Raw genomic sequence first — 17141 nt, forward strand, 5'->3', positions numbered from 1 at the left:
GGTATAATTTGCAAAGGGCATATCATATGGTTGAAAAACATTACTGGAATTTTCTCCAGATGGGTTACAATGATTCAAGCCATAAAAATGCTCTGCACAGAATGGTGCTTTTTCTCGAAAAATTTGCCGACAGCCAGAAACTAGATAAAATTCAAGGAAATGTTGTTGCCCATCAGGTGATTAAGGTAAATAATAATCATGCTGTATCCTCCTGTTGTTGATAAATTCAGACAGGAAAGTCTATTCACCTATTCATGGGTAAAGCACAGTATAGTAAGATTAAAACTGACCGAGGAAGTGTATTGTTTAAAGCAAATATAAAGTAAAAGTACTTTAGCTAAGATGAATAAGATTCTGTGTCAGCTAGATACCAAGGTCGAAAAGCAAAGGGATCTGCAGGTATCGTGTGATGAAAACTATACTGATAAGAGATTCTGAAATGATAGATGATAGCCCTTTTCAATCATGATTACTGCCTTGGCAGATACTGTAGATTCTTTTCTTTAATAGCAACTTTTCAAAAGTTTTAAAAGAATCTATAGAAGACGTTAACAGGAATATTCAACCATATGTATCGTAGGTTGGGGGGATTTATGCGAGGCTTATAATTATGCTGTCATTACTGGATTCTAATGCGATGCTTAAAAGGATTTAAACCATCAAAAAAAGAAGAGTCCCTTTTACGTGCCAAAGAAACTTTCATCATTACAACATTACACTCCTGTCCCATCTATGAAGTGTGAAATCTTATATTAGCCATCAAAGCACAAATTTCGAACACCTGAATCAAAACGAATTATATATAACGTCATTTGAATTAATGCACTATTTCAGCAACATATTTCTGGTAAATGTGCTCAAACATATATTTTAAATACTTGCTCAACATGATTATTTCCTCACAACCATAATTATAAAGGGAAACCATTTTAATGGACATGTGACGAAGAACATGTGGGATCTCCAATAATCACAGCCATCACCTCCAATGGCTGACGAATACTGCACTAAAAATTTTACATTTTTTCCTAATTGCTTCTAAAGCTTTTGGGATATGTAGTTGGATAATTAAGGAAATATGGTGACGTTAAAAGTGGGAAATTGTCATTGCTGGTGAGAATAGATATAAATGAAATTGAAACTGATACTTACAATGTTTGCAAATATTGAGACATAAGCTGTTAGAAAGGTGAAAAGAAATTAAGGACTTACTCTTAGAGGGCAAACAGTCCAAGATCTTGAAGGAATGTGTGAACTAGTTGCAACTATACTGTATTGTGGGTCAATGTGGGAAACGGTTATATAGCCAGTTGAGAATAGAATCTAGTATAAAAAGGTGATGCTCTTTTATAACAGAATTAGTTGAAAAAATAACGAAATACCAAATAAGACAACTATATACAAGGAAAAAAAGTCTTCTAGAAATAAACTAAAAGTATGATACTGAAATTGAAGAGGTAAGAATATATAGAAAGCAAGAACTCTAATAAAAAGTATAGTGACCAAAGGATAAAAGGAAAATCGTAGAAAAGTAAGCAGAAATGACAAAGTTGGATTTGATTATTGTAATGGCAGAAGAGATAACTCGGGTGAACTTGACACTGAGGAAGCTGCCATAGTAATAAAGACATGGTTGAATATGATAGACTTAAAAACATTTTAGAAACAGGAATCAAAATTACATGTTTTGTGAGTTGTGCAGAGAGACTGGTGTTACAACAGAGGATTTATTTAGGTATAGAGAGTTACAGTATTAGAATCGCCAACCAAAGGATTTGGCCGATATATTAGACAGGTTATGTAAGTTGGAAGTAAAGGTATGCAAGCTGTGGTGTCTGTGTAGGAGGTGACTACTGACAATGAACTTTTTGCAAATTACAAGGCTTTGCACATGCACATGTATTAGTACGCCCGCAATCATGGAATGGGTGGCGAGGAACGTAGAACAACCAAAGGAAATTCCGGTTTCCCTTTTCAGAGACCATAAGATTAATTATCACAACTACTGCTACTCCAAATAATGATGATGTTAATGTTGTAATAATAATAAGAGGGATTTTATTTCGGAGGATATGTTTGAAAATCCGATTAACAACAAAGAACACCCGCTATGTTGCGTTTACAGTGTTATTCACTCACCTTTCTGGATGCATTTTCTGCAGCAGCATTTTAACAAATCATATCCTCCGAGTAAAGTTTCCATTCGGTCTTCTGTTGGGCACTAACATAAGTATATCTTTTATTGAAGAACAAAGGCTAATGTGACGCGTTGCTTAACGACGTTCTTATCACATCCATGGCCGAAGAAATCCAAGAAAAGACGTAAGGAAGAAAGCCTTGACTGAACACTCCTGCCCCTGGTTCGTGGTTCCTCCATGTAACATGTTCACTGAATTGTTTTTAAATCTTCGCCGGCCGAGGTATTTGCATTCAAATATGTGATTTTTTTTCCATCCTCCTATCGTAACTCACAGCTCATATATTCATTCTTTCGTTTATTGGTGAATTTGAAGACTAAGATATTTATTCTAGCCATTACCATTACAATAACCCCCTTTTTTTTTGGATTAAAACACCAATGAAACTTTTTCTAGCCTTCCCATCAGTGAATCTCATCTCTTTTATTTTTAATACCTGCATTCTTAACAATTTCTTTGGCAATCGTCACATTTTGTAATCCTCTTACCGTGATGTGCACAAAATCCCTGCTTAAATTAGAAACAATTGCCAGTGTTACAGTATGATAGATTATAGCCTCATCCCATTTCAAGAGAAAAAAAAAATCTGTAACTGTATTTACAACTAGAGAGTTATTGGGTCCTATGACTGACTAGACAGTACCACATAGGATCCCTCTCTATTTTCCTACACATATACCGAATAGTTTGGCTTATTCTTTTCACCTTCTCTGTCCTCATATACCTGACAACAATGAGATTACTAAACAATTCTTCTCTCTCAAGGGGTTAACCGTTGCACTGAGCACTGTAATAGTTCAATGGCTACTTTCCTCCTGGTAAGGGTAGAAGAGACTATTTAGCCTTGATAAACAGCTCTTCTAGGAAAAAGACTCTCCAAAAATAAATCATTGTTCTCTAGTCTTGGGTAGCGCTATAACCTCTGTAACATGATCTTCCGCTATCTTGAGGTAGTTCTCTTGCTTGAGGGTACACTCGGGCACACTATTCTATCTTATTTCTCTTCCTCTCGCCATTTTGAAGTGTTTATAGTTTATATGTGAAAAATCTATTTTAATGTTATTATTCTTAAACATCTCAAATTTGAAAAAAAAAAAAAACACTTCACTCGCATATATATATTTATCAGGTGTTCTTTAGTAAATAAAACTAGCAGATATATGATTTGGGTTCCAGCAAGGAGTGACCATCATCTAATTCAAGAACATTGAGAACCATTCATTCATGGAAAAATCTTTCCAAGTCAATGTCAAGCGATTATTGTGGGCATCTCATAACATTTTATGTTCGTATACTGTATAGAGAAGTGATATTCCATGTTCATCACTTCGTTTCAGGTGGACAGTAGAAGAGGAGGTAGATTTATAATACAGTCTCTCTCTCTCTCTCTCTCTCTCTCTCTCTCTCTCTCTCTCTCTCTCTCTCTCTCTCTCTCTCTCTGTTAGTGTTTTTGTCTTTGATTGAAACAATAATCAATGCTCTGATTTTTTATTGGCTGCTGACTGAACATAAAAAGATAGATGAAGTTATAAATTTTGAAGCCCACAAAATACTCTACTATATCGAGTGGTATTGGGTAAAGCATAAAGCAAAAATCAAGAACATGCGAGGATGCAAGCGTGAATTTCTACCAAGCTATTTGAACCAGTTTATGTGGATGGAACGAAATACGGGTAACAGATTAATTGGGTTTTGTCATCTAATTGGTTCTCAATTTCTTATTGATTCCTAAGATGTTTGTTTTAACTTACTTTTAACTTTTTTGAGACTCATAAGATATTGATTTTAGTAGAGAGCTTTTAACTCATTAATTTTTCTTCCATCAATAAAGTGATCATTCATATTTCCAACATATTTTTTCTTCATTTACCTTTTCTATTTTTTCTTCATAGTGCAGAACACGTGAGGTTAATTGGATTCGCTAATCTTTACAAGTGGAAAATTGGGTTCGTTATTCCTTACATGTAGAAAATGGGGTTCCTTAATCTTGACATGGAAATGTTGGGTTCGCTTATCTTGACAAGTGAAAAATTGGGTTTGTTATTCTTTACATGTAGAAAATGGGGTTCCTTAATCTTGACATGGAAATGTTGGGTTCGCTTATTTTGACAAGTGAAAACTTGAGTTCGTTATTCTTTACATGTAGAAAATGGGGTTCCTTAATCTTGACATGGAAATGTTGGGTTCGCTAATCTTTACAAGTGGAAAATTGGGTTCGTTATTCTCAAAGGCATTGGCCTTGGTTATTCTTTACATGTAGAAAATGAGGTTCCTTAATCTCGACATGGAAATGTTGGGTTCGCTTATCTTGACAAGTGAAAAATTGGGTTTGTTATTCTTTACATGTAGAAAATGGGGTTCCTTAATCTTGACATGGAAATGTTGGGTTCGCTAATCTTTACAAGTGGAAAATTGGGTTCGTTATTCTCAAAGGCATTGGCCTTGGTTATTCTTTACATGTAGAAAATGAGGTTCCTTAATCTCGACATGGAAATGTTGGGTTCGCAAATCTTGGCAAGATCCAAAGTATTATTATAATGATGTAATTAGGAACTATGAAATTATATTGAATTTACGTTCATGAATATTATTTTGAGATTTCCCAGACATCACACAGCTCTAGCAAGTAGTACTTCCCCCCTCCTGGTGTCCTCCCCCAGCCATCCCCCCCCCCCCCCACCGTCCTGCTTCTACCTGTTGTCCTCCCCCCATAACAACCAAACTCTTCTACATCCGAAATTCTGTAATCTATAGATATTGGGGGTGACAGAGGGGGGACTGGAGACGACACGACTATTGCATTTGAGAGAGAGAGAGAGAGAGAGAGAGAGAGAGAGAGAGAGAGAGAGAGAGAGAGAGAGAGAGAGAGAGAGAGAGCCTTCAGTGATTTTAGAGAGAGAGCGAGAGCCTTTAGTGATTTGGGAGAGAGAGAGAGAGAGAGAGAGAGAGAGAGAGAGAGAGAGAGAGAGAGAGAGAGAGAGACTTTAGTGATTTTAGAGTTTGGACTTTGGAGTTTGGCGGCTTCTAATTTGCACTTATCTGTTGGGCACTCGCGTCTCGCGGTCTAAGAAGCTAGTGTTTACCCTAGTGCCTACACTCCTTACTGTGTAAACTCTTTTGTGAAAGGAGCTTGGAAGCAAAAACTCAAAATATTGTTAAATCAATCATCCGAAGTTCCAAAATTGGTAGGTTGGAGTATTTTATTTAACCAATGTAATCTATACACTTAATGGTGAATATAGAGCAAGATTCATTTATCTCCTATGACCCTCCAATTTCAAGGAATCTTAGCGTAGCGATTACACATTATCGTATGCTTCACTTGCTTACCAAATATATGAACCATATTTTTTTCCATGTGCTTGACATAACGTGTCCACTGATTTACAAACATTGGTAAATTTGTATTGTATTACGTAATTTTTTCTATAAGAAAAAAGTTTGTCCCTTATTCGGAGATTAACAGGCTGCCTCAAAATTTTTTTCTCCAGAACTGCTAGATAGATCCTTCCAACTAGCTCCTTAGCAAGGATACAAAAGGAGGCTCTTCCCACGCATCAGCTTTTTTTCGTGGGAGAGCCCCTTCAAGGGGAACTTAGAAAATTACGACTGGAGGTCTAACTCGCTGATTCTGAAGACAACAAACCGAATCAAAAAGTGAGTCGGTTTATACCTCCTATGTCGTCAATACCCCTAGAATTGGCAACATTCCACTCAGGTAACTAAGTAGCAGTTCTTTAAGAACAATTGAGCCTTATGTTGTCGAGATCATTTATAGAATTGTAGAGGACACTGTCTCGGAGGTGTTTTTACAACATACTTTTTCCTAGTTCCAAAAAGCTCGAAAGGGGCATGAAAACCTGTTTTGGGCGTCAGTCCATTGTACAAGTACGGTTTTTCCCGGGTGATGTCCAACGTGACTCCCTGGCCTTTCATAAGGGAGTAAGGGTTTTTTCTTTATAACTAGACGGCTGACCACTCAGAACAGAATCTCAAGTAAAGGTCTGGAAACTCTTCAAAGGATAATGTCCTTAACGCAACAGTTAGGCCTGATAGTAACCTGGCCAAATCTTATCTATCACCCTCACAGAATTTCATGTTTCTGAGGATGATAATCAGTTCAGACTGCGCTCAAGGCACTCCGGAAATGTCGCAAGGACTTTCCCCTGGTGGTCAACTGACTACGGTTGACGATTCCTTGCAGCAATCAGAACACAATTTTGTTTGCACATGCGGCACGCTTCAAGTGTATGCTCTGACTAAACTAGAGAAGTCGATTTCATCCCTGTTTTGATGCATACGATTGTCGACAGGGATCTGTGGATAGAGTCTCAGAGGAAATGACGCATAGATATCAAAGAACTAGTGGCAATTCACCGAGCACTGATTATTCACTATTAGTAGGGCAGAAAAGCGTCAGGAAAGATCTGCTCAGCAGAAGACGACAAGTTCTTACTGCAGAATAGACCCTACATCATGAGGTGTGCACCAATCTTTGGATGTTGTGGGGTTAACACTTGATAGACCTCTTCGCCTCACAAATAACATATAGGTTGCCGGTATTTTGCTCTCCAGTACCAGGCCAGGAAGCAGCCGCAGTGGACACTTTTCGAATTGGGAGAACCTAGACATGTACGCTTTTCCTCCATTCAAGACCCTGGATAGAGTCTTAAAGAAATTCAGGGAAACCCAACGTCCGCATGACTCTGTTAGCTCCATTTTGGCCTACGAGACCATGGTTTCCGGAGATAGGGAATGGCTTGTAGATATTCCCAGACTATTACCCAATTGGGGAGATCTACTCAAACAGCCTCATTTGGTGAGATACCACCAAAATTTCCTCACTCTCAATCTAACTGCTTTTCGACTATCGTAAAGTTGGCAAGAACGAAAGGTTTTTCAAGAGAGTCTGCTCGAGCTATCGCCAGATTAAGAAGAGCTTCAGCTATCAAGTTCTACCAATCTAAGTGGGACATATTTAGGGGATGGTGCAGGAATAACAAGTTTTCCTCCACCAAGTACCTCTATAGCCAATATAGCAGATTTTCTATTATACCTATGTACTAAAGAGAAACTAACGGTTTCTACCATTAAGGGCTACCGCAGTATGCTAGCTTCCGTCTTCCGTCACCGGAACATTGACGTGTCAGGTGATAAGGATATTTCTAATCATTGGATCTTTTGAGACAGTTAAACGAAGGACAATCCTACCCCATCTTGGAACTTGGATGTAGTTCTAGCCTTTTTAACCTCAAGGCATCCTGGAAGGATCTTATATGAAAGACACTTTTCTTGGTTGTTTTGGCTACAGCAAGAAGGGTAGGGGAATTATAAGCCATTAGCAAGAAGATTGGCTTTAATGGAAACAATGCGATTTGCTCCCTTCAGCTTGGTTTTTTATCGCAAAAAATTAGAATCCTTCTCGACCTTGACCTAGCTTTTTTTTTTAATATTCCAGGTCTATCTCACTTAGTTGGTCGTGAGAAGGAGAGAGGCCTTTGTCTGGTAAGAGCTATTAAATTCTATTTGCACGTGTCCAAGAGTTTAAGAGGACAATCAGACAACCTCTGGTGTTCAGTTACAAAACTATTTTTACCATTGTCTATGAATGCTCTAGCTTTCTTTATAAAGGTCTTGATAAGAGAAGCTCACGAGAATTGTGAAGAAGAAATTTTCCCAATTCTCAAAGTGGAACAGCATGAGATTAGAGCTGTTGCTACCTCTATAGCCTATAGGCATAATAATCTATGAAGTCTATTTTAGAGGCCACGTTTTGGCGAAGTAAATCCATCTTCGCAGACTATTATCTTAAAGATGTGCAAACCCAGTATGAGGATTGTTGTTCCCTGGGTCCGTACGTTACCTCTGGCGTCGTAGTTGGAGAAGTGCCTACTGCCTCACTATAATTTTTCATTATACCCTTGCCTTTTATGCTTGTTTTTGTGTTCTCAGGTTGTCTGTGAAGGTTATCACAACCTTTCACAGTCTGGGATACAAGTCAAGTTACTTTCCTTTATTACTTTTTTAAAAAAAGGAAAAACCTTTAAAGTAGGTGGTCAGATTCAGTATCCTTGGCTATGCCAGGTTTGCAAGGGTGGTGGTCTAGCCACACTAGAGGTCAAGGACCTTGTGGAAGCCCCAAGAGACTTTCACAGCCCCACAGGTGAACGCTGTAGTCTCTCAAGGAATGCAGGCAAAATGAGGCAGAGTATTATGAAGCCAGCTTCCTTATCAGGCTAGATCTAGATTGTTAGTGCTACTAATTGTAGTTATTAATAATTATAAGAATTCCCAATGAGATGAGGTTTTCAACCCACCTCCTATGGTGTCAATCAGCTATGTATATGTAACTACCAGGGAAGTTACACATTTAAAAATGGTATTTTTATTATAAAATAAATTTTTAAATATACTTACCTGGCAGTTACAGATATAAAGGACCCTCCCTCCTCTCCTCTGAAAACAGAGACATGGAATTTCTGAAGATGTTGGGAATAGTTCTGATAGCCTAAGAGTGATGGCACTCATGTATGACCACCTACTGTCATGGCGGCGATTGCCACGAATTTTGAATTTTCTGTCGTGACGCGTCGAAATGCGAGATTTAAGCTATATATATGTAACTACCAGGTAAGTATATTTAAAAATTTATTTCAAAATAGAAATAAAATTTTTATATAACCAGCGGGTAAGTTTAATGTTTAAAAATTATGTTTTCATAATAAAATAAATTTTTTAACATACTTACCCGCTGGTTATATAACCTTTATTCCCACTCTCCTCCCCTCTGGAGACCTATGGGCATGAAAGATCTGAGGACGTTTGGAATGGTTCTGTGTATCTCATGTGAGGGCGCTGGTGTACACCTGGCTACTCTATCTGCGATTGCCACGAGGTTGTAATTTCTGCCGGATGTCACAGACTAAAGCTATTTTTATATAGCCAGTAGGTAAGTATGTTCAAAACTTTATTTTATTATGAACGTATAATTATTTTCCTATTTTTGCCCACCAAAAGTACCAGGTTCCCCACTTGTGGCCGTTACGAAAGGTGTGGGATAATGGGAAAATGGTTAAATTATGGTTGAAATTAAGGTCAAATTCATTGAAACCACAATTTGTTCCTACACTAAATACAAACCCTCATTCTTTACTATAGGAGATATTCTAGCGTGAGCTGGAAAATACGGCAGAAAAACCTCAACAAGGTCGTTAACGGCCGGACAGGTAATTACCCACCTGTCAGTGGTGGGGGACCGCCGGTCGGTAGCTGCTGTTTACCTTTAATCGAATTTTAGCCGTCGCAGTGGTAACACCACTGCTCCTGCTTATTTACTGGCAGACTAGCCTTTCTTTTTTTTTTTTTTTTTTTTGAGTTTTGATTAATCCTTTTTCTTTTTCTTTGTAGATGATGTCCTCTATTTTGAGGAAGTGTTCATGATGCCTTTATGTCACCGCTGGATGTGGATCCTCTTTCCCTATGCCCCGTTAAGGAGGTCATGGGTATTGTGCTACCCTGCGGAGGATGGGTTCCCCTGCCAAGTATGTAGGAGTGGTCTTCACAGTACCTCCTCCTCCTTCTCCTCCACTTCATTGTCCTCCCCTCTTCGGAGGCTAGGAGGGTGAGAGAGAAGAGGAAGGAGAGATCGCACTCCTGTGCCCAGTCTTTCTCTCCGGAGTCACAGGCGACATAGGAGGAGACATAATCGTTCTTGCTCTTCCTCGCCTTCTGTCTCTTCACGAGATGTCTCACCGCTAGACTAAGCGCTCTCGTCACAAACTTAAGAGCGCTTCCTTCTTACCCTAACATAGGGCATCAAGAGCGTATGCGCCAATATGCGCATAGGCTCCAAGAAGAGCTTAACTCCATCACGCGCCATGCGCTTACCTGCCCACAAACACCTGCGCGCCACCAATCTTCTGCGCAATGGCACTCTCCCGCGCGCCAGTGCTCTCCTATGCGCTCCCGCGCACCAACATTCTCCTGCACGTGCGCATACGCGCCCAACACCATCCTACACGACAGGTAAAACCTGCGCGTCAACTTTCTACGGTTAGGTCTTCTCCCGCAGCGCCAGCGCTTTGCAACACGTCAGTGCTTATCAACGCGCCAGCAATTTCCGGCGCACCAGTCTTCTCCCGCATCCGCAAGGATATGCGCGCACGCCCACGCGCCCCATATGATTCCACTATGCGTGCACGCTAGGGAATTTTATCCTACGTGCGCGCCCTATGGCTGGCACAGACGTGCGAGATAACTCCTGCACGCCCGTTTACGCCTTCACCTAGTTATTCTCACCGAAGAGACAGGCGAAATAGGAAGAGACGGTATCATTCTCGCTCTTTCTCGCCTTCTGTCTCTCCCTGAGACTTCCTGCCTCGAGATTATATACACTCGTGCCATAAACCTGAGAAGAACGATCCGTCTCGTCATCGTTCTGCCTTGCTGTCATCGTCGTGCGAGGGATCATCTAAGAAACCAGGAGTGCGGCCAAGGGCAAAGCATATCCTAACCTCGAACCCTCTTCTTCGCATATCAGTTTGAGGGTCTCCATCCGCTCTAGAAAAAGTCAGATAGAACGCTTCTCCTTGCTTTTCTCTCTATCTTCAGAGAGATCGCTCTCGCCTTTGAATTAGCGATCTATGACCCTTTGGGATCTCGTGACAAGGAAACCTTGGTTTCCCGGTGCGCTATCCCTTCGTTTGCTCACAGCTAGTTGCTGAAACCTTGGGTTTTCGTACATTTAGTCTCGCTGACACTTCGGTGTCTCGTGACAAGGAAGACTTCCGTTTTCCCGTTGCTCTAGCCCTTCGGGTTCTCGCAACATAAACTCTAGGGGCACGTACGTTCACGCTGAACCTTCGGGTTCTCGCAACACAACCTCTAGGGGCCCGCACGATCACGCTGAACCTTCGGGTTCTCGTGACACAAGTCAGTCTATCTGTCTGTATAGATTGCCCTACCTTGTGTAAGACACATCAAGAGTGTTACTCTTAGGTTAGAGAGTCTTCGGACTCTTGTCACGCGGAGTGTTCGCGTACGCCCATCCAACACTACGCCCATAACGATCAGGAGTTTTACTCTTATGGCAGAGTCTTCAGACCCCAGTCATGCAGGTGTTCGCACGCAATTAGCGCTATACACGCAAATCTCCGATCATACACTCGCGGGGTCAATCCCTCGCTCCCGTGTTTCAGACAGGACAACCTCTCTAATTCCTTTGCTCTCTAATGAGTTAAGGATTTCGAGTCTTTCGGAAACCTCGAAAGAAGATGCAAGGGTTCGTACCTTCTTCTCTTCTGTTGAGAGCAGAAGGGAAAAGGGAAACGTGTTACAGAGGCTAAAAGAAAAAACCCAGATAGCAGCGATGTAGAACGCGATGCCGATGGCTTCGGCCGCTATGTTCGTTATCCTGCGCTTCATGTGGCAGCTCATGAGCTGCCCATGTTACGAGGTAACACTCGTTGTCAACCTGCAACTTAATCAACTTTTTGGGAAACTTGGATTGCTGACAGGAGGTTCGCCTCCAGGGATTAGAGATCCTTCCCTTATGAGGGAGTGATAACCTTCCTCGGAATTGGAATGCGTGAAAGATCCATTCCCCTTCCGAGGGAAAGTTTCCCCACTTCAGACAGTCAGCAACCTTCCCTCCTTCGTAAGGAGTTGTGAACAGCTCAATGAGTTTTACCTCTGCTATCTCGTCCTCGAAGACTGTGCTTTCTCCCCTGGAGCTGGGGAAAAGCAAGTGTACGGCTTATGCCTCCTTCGGGGGTGAACTTCTCCCTGAGAGTATGCTTGGCTCAGGCGAAGTCCTTCTTCGGGAGGACTTCTCTCTCGTTCACGAGAGGAGATTTTTACGCCTACGTTTTTTCCGTAAAACTGGGAGAAAACTTGCCTTAGGCGATGCCCTCCTTCAGAAGATCTTCTCTCTCGTTCGCGAGAGAGAGATTGTTACGCCTTCGCTTTTTTCCCTTAGAACTGGGAGAAAGCTTGTCTTAAGCAATGTTCTCCTTCGGGAGAACTTCTCTCTCGTTCGCGAGAGAGAGATTATTACGCCTTCGCTTTTCTCCCATAGAACTGGGGGAAAGCTTGTCTTAGGCAATGTTCTCCTTCGAGAGAGCTTCTCTCTCATTCGCGAGAGAGATTATCAAGCCTGTGCTTTTTTCCCCATGAATTGGGAGAAAGCTTGTCTTAGGAAAAGTCCCCCTTCGGGAGGACTCCTATCTCGTTCACGAGAGGGAGATTTTTACACGAGAGGGAGATTTTTACGCCTACGTTTTTTCCCTAGAACTAGGAGAAAACTTGTCTTAAGCGATGTCCTCTTTCGGGAGAACTTCTCTCTCGTCCGCGAGAGAGATTATTACGCCTATGCTTTTTTCCCATACATCTGGGAGAAATTTGCATTAAGCGATGTCCTCCTTCGGGAGGACTTCTCCCTCGTTCACGAGAGAGAAATTATTAAACCTACGCTTTTCCCCATAGAGAGGGGAGAAATGTTGCCTTTGGCAATCCTTCCTTCGGGAAAACTTTTCCCTCGTTGAGAGAGAAAAGTTAATACGCCTACGCTTTTCCCCATAGGGCAGGGAGAAAGCTTGTTTTAGGCGATCTCCTTAGGGAGAACCTTCCTACCTTCACGAGAGAAACTTGTAGGAGTTTACTGATCTACGCTCCTCCTTCTTACGCCTTTTGGTTCTCCTCCAGGGGCGGAGCGAGAGCCTTGTATTAAGCAACATTCTCCTTCGGGAGCCTCTTTTGTAGACAGAGAAGGGGTTGACCTCTCCCCCTCAGAAGACATCACCTTGGTTGTTTCGGTGTTGGAGTGATCTTGCCCCCCACTTGAGATTAGACCATCTCCTTGAGACGTGTCTTATGTTCGCTGAAGGGTCTGCCCTATGTGCCCTTAAGGGCCTCAGACTACTCTCTGAACCTTAAGACCGTCTTCCTCGTACCTCTGTCCTCCGCTAAAAGGGTCAGTGAGCTACATGGTCTGTCTTACGTCACCCATTCTAAGAGATGGGGACGGGGGGGGGGGGGGGGGCCGAGTGTCTCGCAACTTCGTACCGGGCTTGATGGCTAGACTCATAATCCTTCATCTACCGATGGGAGATTTCGAGAATTTCCACTCTCAATAGGTAACACAGGATGCAGTCCAGTCGTTACTATGCCCAGTCAGGACGTCAAAGAAACATCTGAGGCGCACCAGACTTTTCAGACCACGTCTCCGTCATCTCTTCCTTGTTCCAACAGGGTAAAGAAGAGAATCTCTCGCAACACCATCTCTTTCTGACTTAAGAAAGTTATTGCAAGGTCTTTTCATGGAGACCCAGAGACAGCACAACCCAGAGCCCATCAAGTTAGGGGAGTGGCTGCCTCTCTGGCGTTTAAGAGATTTTTCTCAGTCTCCCAAGTCTTAAGTGTTGGGGTTTGGAAACGCCAATCTACTTTCACTGCTCACTATTTCAGCAACGTGACACATAGGTCTCTAGACACCCTTTTTATAGGGCCTATTGTGACAGGTCAACAGATGCTGTTACTACCTTACGCCTTTTCAGGGGACAGTAACCATTGGTTGAGGATTGTGGGTTACACTAGGTTTTAAGAAGGACATCCATTGATCTTCTTCGTCTCCTTCTCCCCCACATCTGGGGATCCTAGCCTGTATCCAGTTTCAGCTGGACTCGCCAATGGAAATAAGGTACGATACTCATCTGATTCCTCTCACAGAGTATAAGTTATACTCGTGGTCACAAAGTTTCCCCTTGGCAAGGTCGAGGAATCCTAAGTTTGAAGGGGTCCGAGTCGAATGTTCCTGACCCACTTCATCCTGAAACATTTGTTTCCATGAAGTTGCAAACCTTTAGTCGTACTGAGATTCTAGGGATCTACAAAGATAGAAGATAACGGAAGATTGTTGCTTCAAAAGAGTCTAGTCTGAGGACTATCTTCCCTAAAGATAGGGAACTCCTTGGCCACCCTGGCCTCAAGACTAAGTCTCCTATAGTAAAGAATGAGGGTTTGTATTTAGTGTAGGAACAAATGACAAACTTATAACAGAGTTTGTATTTTTCCTAACATACAAACCCGAATTCTTTACACAAATCTTCCCTCCATCACTATCCCCTAGGATAGTCCTAACTAGAATCCGATTGAAGGTAAACAGCAGTTACCGACCGGCGGTCCCCCACCACTGACAGGTGGGTAATTACCTGTCCGGCCGTTAACGACCTTGTTGAGGTTTTTCTGCCGTATTTTCCAGCTCGCGCTAGAATATCTCCTATAGTAAAGAATTCGGGTTTGTATGTTAGGAAAAATACAAACTCTGTTATAAGTTTGTCATATTTACTGTAGGAAAATTTGTTTTTTTCTATTGGAAATGTAGTTCTGTGTAGTTCTGTAATTTTACCAGTCATTATTGTAAGGCTCAAGGTAAATGCAGCTAGTTTGAAGATAATGGTAGATTTAAGAATGCTAAATGTTATTTCCGTGGCAGAGAAGGTCCTATGAGTACTGTCCCAATAAAAAGGCTAGAAATAAATCTAGGAATGTTAACAAGGCACATAATGTACATGAAACTGTAAAATTATAGAATAGCTCAATACTGTAAATGGTTTGTAGAAAATAAGACTGTTATCTAGTGCATTTTGTGGTGTTTGAAGGGTTTTAACAATAATTTCTGGCAGAAATCCATAGGTGTTGAATTTGGTGAGTCAACTACCATATCTGAAAAGCTATGGGTTTGGGCCAGGTATCGTCATCAATAACGTTCGAAACACCTTAAAATACACCATCTGTCAGTCGGATTGTACGATCTTTAAATGAACTCTGAAATTGTTCCCATACTAACAAACTTTCTGCTATTTATATGGATATATTTCTAGAGTAGCTGGAAGGCAGCCATTAGATTTTAAGTGCGAGGTGGCAACCCTACCTAACCACTAACAGTGGCTAAGTAGGGGGTGGCTGGGTGCTACCCAGCCTCCTATATCTACTCACCGTTCAATAAACCACATAACTTTTTACATTTGGCTGGTAGAGAGCGGACGTCTCCTCTCTCTCTCTCCCTTCAAGGCTTAGCCATTTACCACTATTGCTTTACGCTCATTCTTTTCTTTACAGATATGATTTGTGTTTTTACGCGACGCTCCATTACGGGGTAATGTGTCGGTTTCAAATGTCGATGTTCATTCTACGAGTTATCAGAAGGATTCCTTTGTACTGATGACTCCTTTTGGGAGTTACCTTTCCCGTTCGCGTGTTTAGATTATTCTTCGCCCTCGGAGGAGAGGAACTTTTAATCCTCTATTTATTTTTTGCTCAGCGCTTCATGGCGACATTGTGTGAGAAGTTGTTGGCTGTTGCTGCGGCGGACGTCTTAGCTGTTGACAAGGTCTACTCCCGTTCACCCTGACTTTGACTTCTGCTGACGACGAGTCTTCTTGCCTTCTGCCGATCTCGTTGTCTCACAACATTCTGCAATTTTTCTCTCTCTCTCTACAGGAAATGTTTTCAGCGCGTATGCAGCTTGTGCCTACTGAGGATTGCGAGATCAAAGTCTATCGTCAACCCACGGCTTGCTCGACAATCGCCGAATCGACGGACTTTCCTTCTCCATAACGATCGCAGGGGCAAGACTCATCACCTTGTCTTCCTGGTCGATCAGGATGTTGTTCCCTACAGTCCAATGATAACATGATGAATCACACTCCAGAAAAAGAAGTCAATGGCGCCTCGAACTTTAGGACAAGTGGAGGTCGGGATCACTCCTGCTAGAAAGGGCATCACTCTCACCTGTCTCACCGGGGGAGGATGCCACAAAATAAAGGGACAATATGAAGACCCTAGAGTCCAATCCCCGGACGACCCTAATCCTCTATGTGAATTGACACGTCACGCTATTTTCCTCCTTCCATTGACTAGATATTCAGTGACTATCCAAGGATGTACGTAGAATTTTCCTTTCAATTTGGTTTGCCAGTTCAGAGTGCGAGGCCCCAGCCTATGCGTTCCCCCTCAAGTATTCACAAGAAAACTCACTCTAGTTGCAACCGGGGTTCCTCATCCTTAGAAGAGTGGCAAAGTTTTAGCAGACTCGGTGGAAAGGTTTCTCCGACATTGAGACAACCTTTAGGGGTTTTCCCCTAAAACCACTAGAGTTAATCCCGGCAATCGCCATAAGAACTGGCATTTTTAAAAAGGTAAATAATTTCTAAAAAGAGACAAAGTTGTTCTATCCAAATCAGGGATAAAGACTCAGAAAAACAGCATGTCCCCTCCTCAAGTGCAACTTCCTACGGACACATTAATGGCTGCACCGAATGGGGTGCCTGACCGACTTCGGTGGCCCCGGCGAAAGTCATAGCTTAATTTCCCCTCTAGGGGCAACAGTTCCTCTAAGTATTAGCAGAAAATTTATGGACTTATGGGGTCCAGTAGGATCGGAGTAATAGAAAGACCCGAGTAGGGAGGTAGAAATCACTAACCTTCTCAGGGGAGGTGACATTCTCTCTCCTCTCCTACATTCAGTGCTCTTTAGAGATGCATCAGAAGAAAGGAGGTTCCTCACCCGTCATAGCACATTACCTGTTAGCTATGTTCCAACACCTATTGATAGTGGCACACAAGTCTTCCTGGATTAGAGCGCAAGGTTTTTTTTTTTACTCTTAACCTGTTCTAAGAACTACCTTCTTGTTACACCGTAGACAATGGGCAGTGTCTTGTTAGGGTAGGAGTTATCCCACCCTAGGCATGAAACACACGCGAATCTGTGCCTGTCTCTCTTACCTAACCCTCACAAAGAGTGAGGTGTGACTGTACTGTAGTGTCTCGTGCCCTCCTTAGCAAAGTCAGGAATGTTGCAGTGGATCATGATCCTTTAACCCAATGGAGGATAATGCATCAGTGGATGTGCCTCTTTTATCACCAGAATTTGAAAATCTTGCTCAT

General features: G+C 42.0%; 1 protein-coding gene across 3 annotated transcripts in view; it reads right to left on the reverse strand.

Moving 5' to 3' along the window:
* The window catches only part of LOC137642449 (trypsin Tyr p 3.0101-like), a 126927-nt gene that overhangs the window by 90871 nt on the left and 18915 nt on the right, over nt 1-17141 (reverse strand). The gene's annotated exons all lie outside the window — the stretch shown is intronic.

The sequence above is a fragment of the Palaemon carinicauda genome, chromosome 6 (genome assembly GCF_036898095.1).
Source record: "Palaemon carinicauda isolate YSFRI2023 chromosome 6, ASM3689809v2, whole genome shotgun sequence".
NCBI lineage: Eukaryota > Metazoa > Arthropoda > Malacostraca > Decapoda > Palaemonidae > Palaemon > Palaemon carinicauda.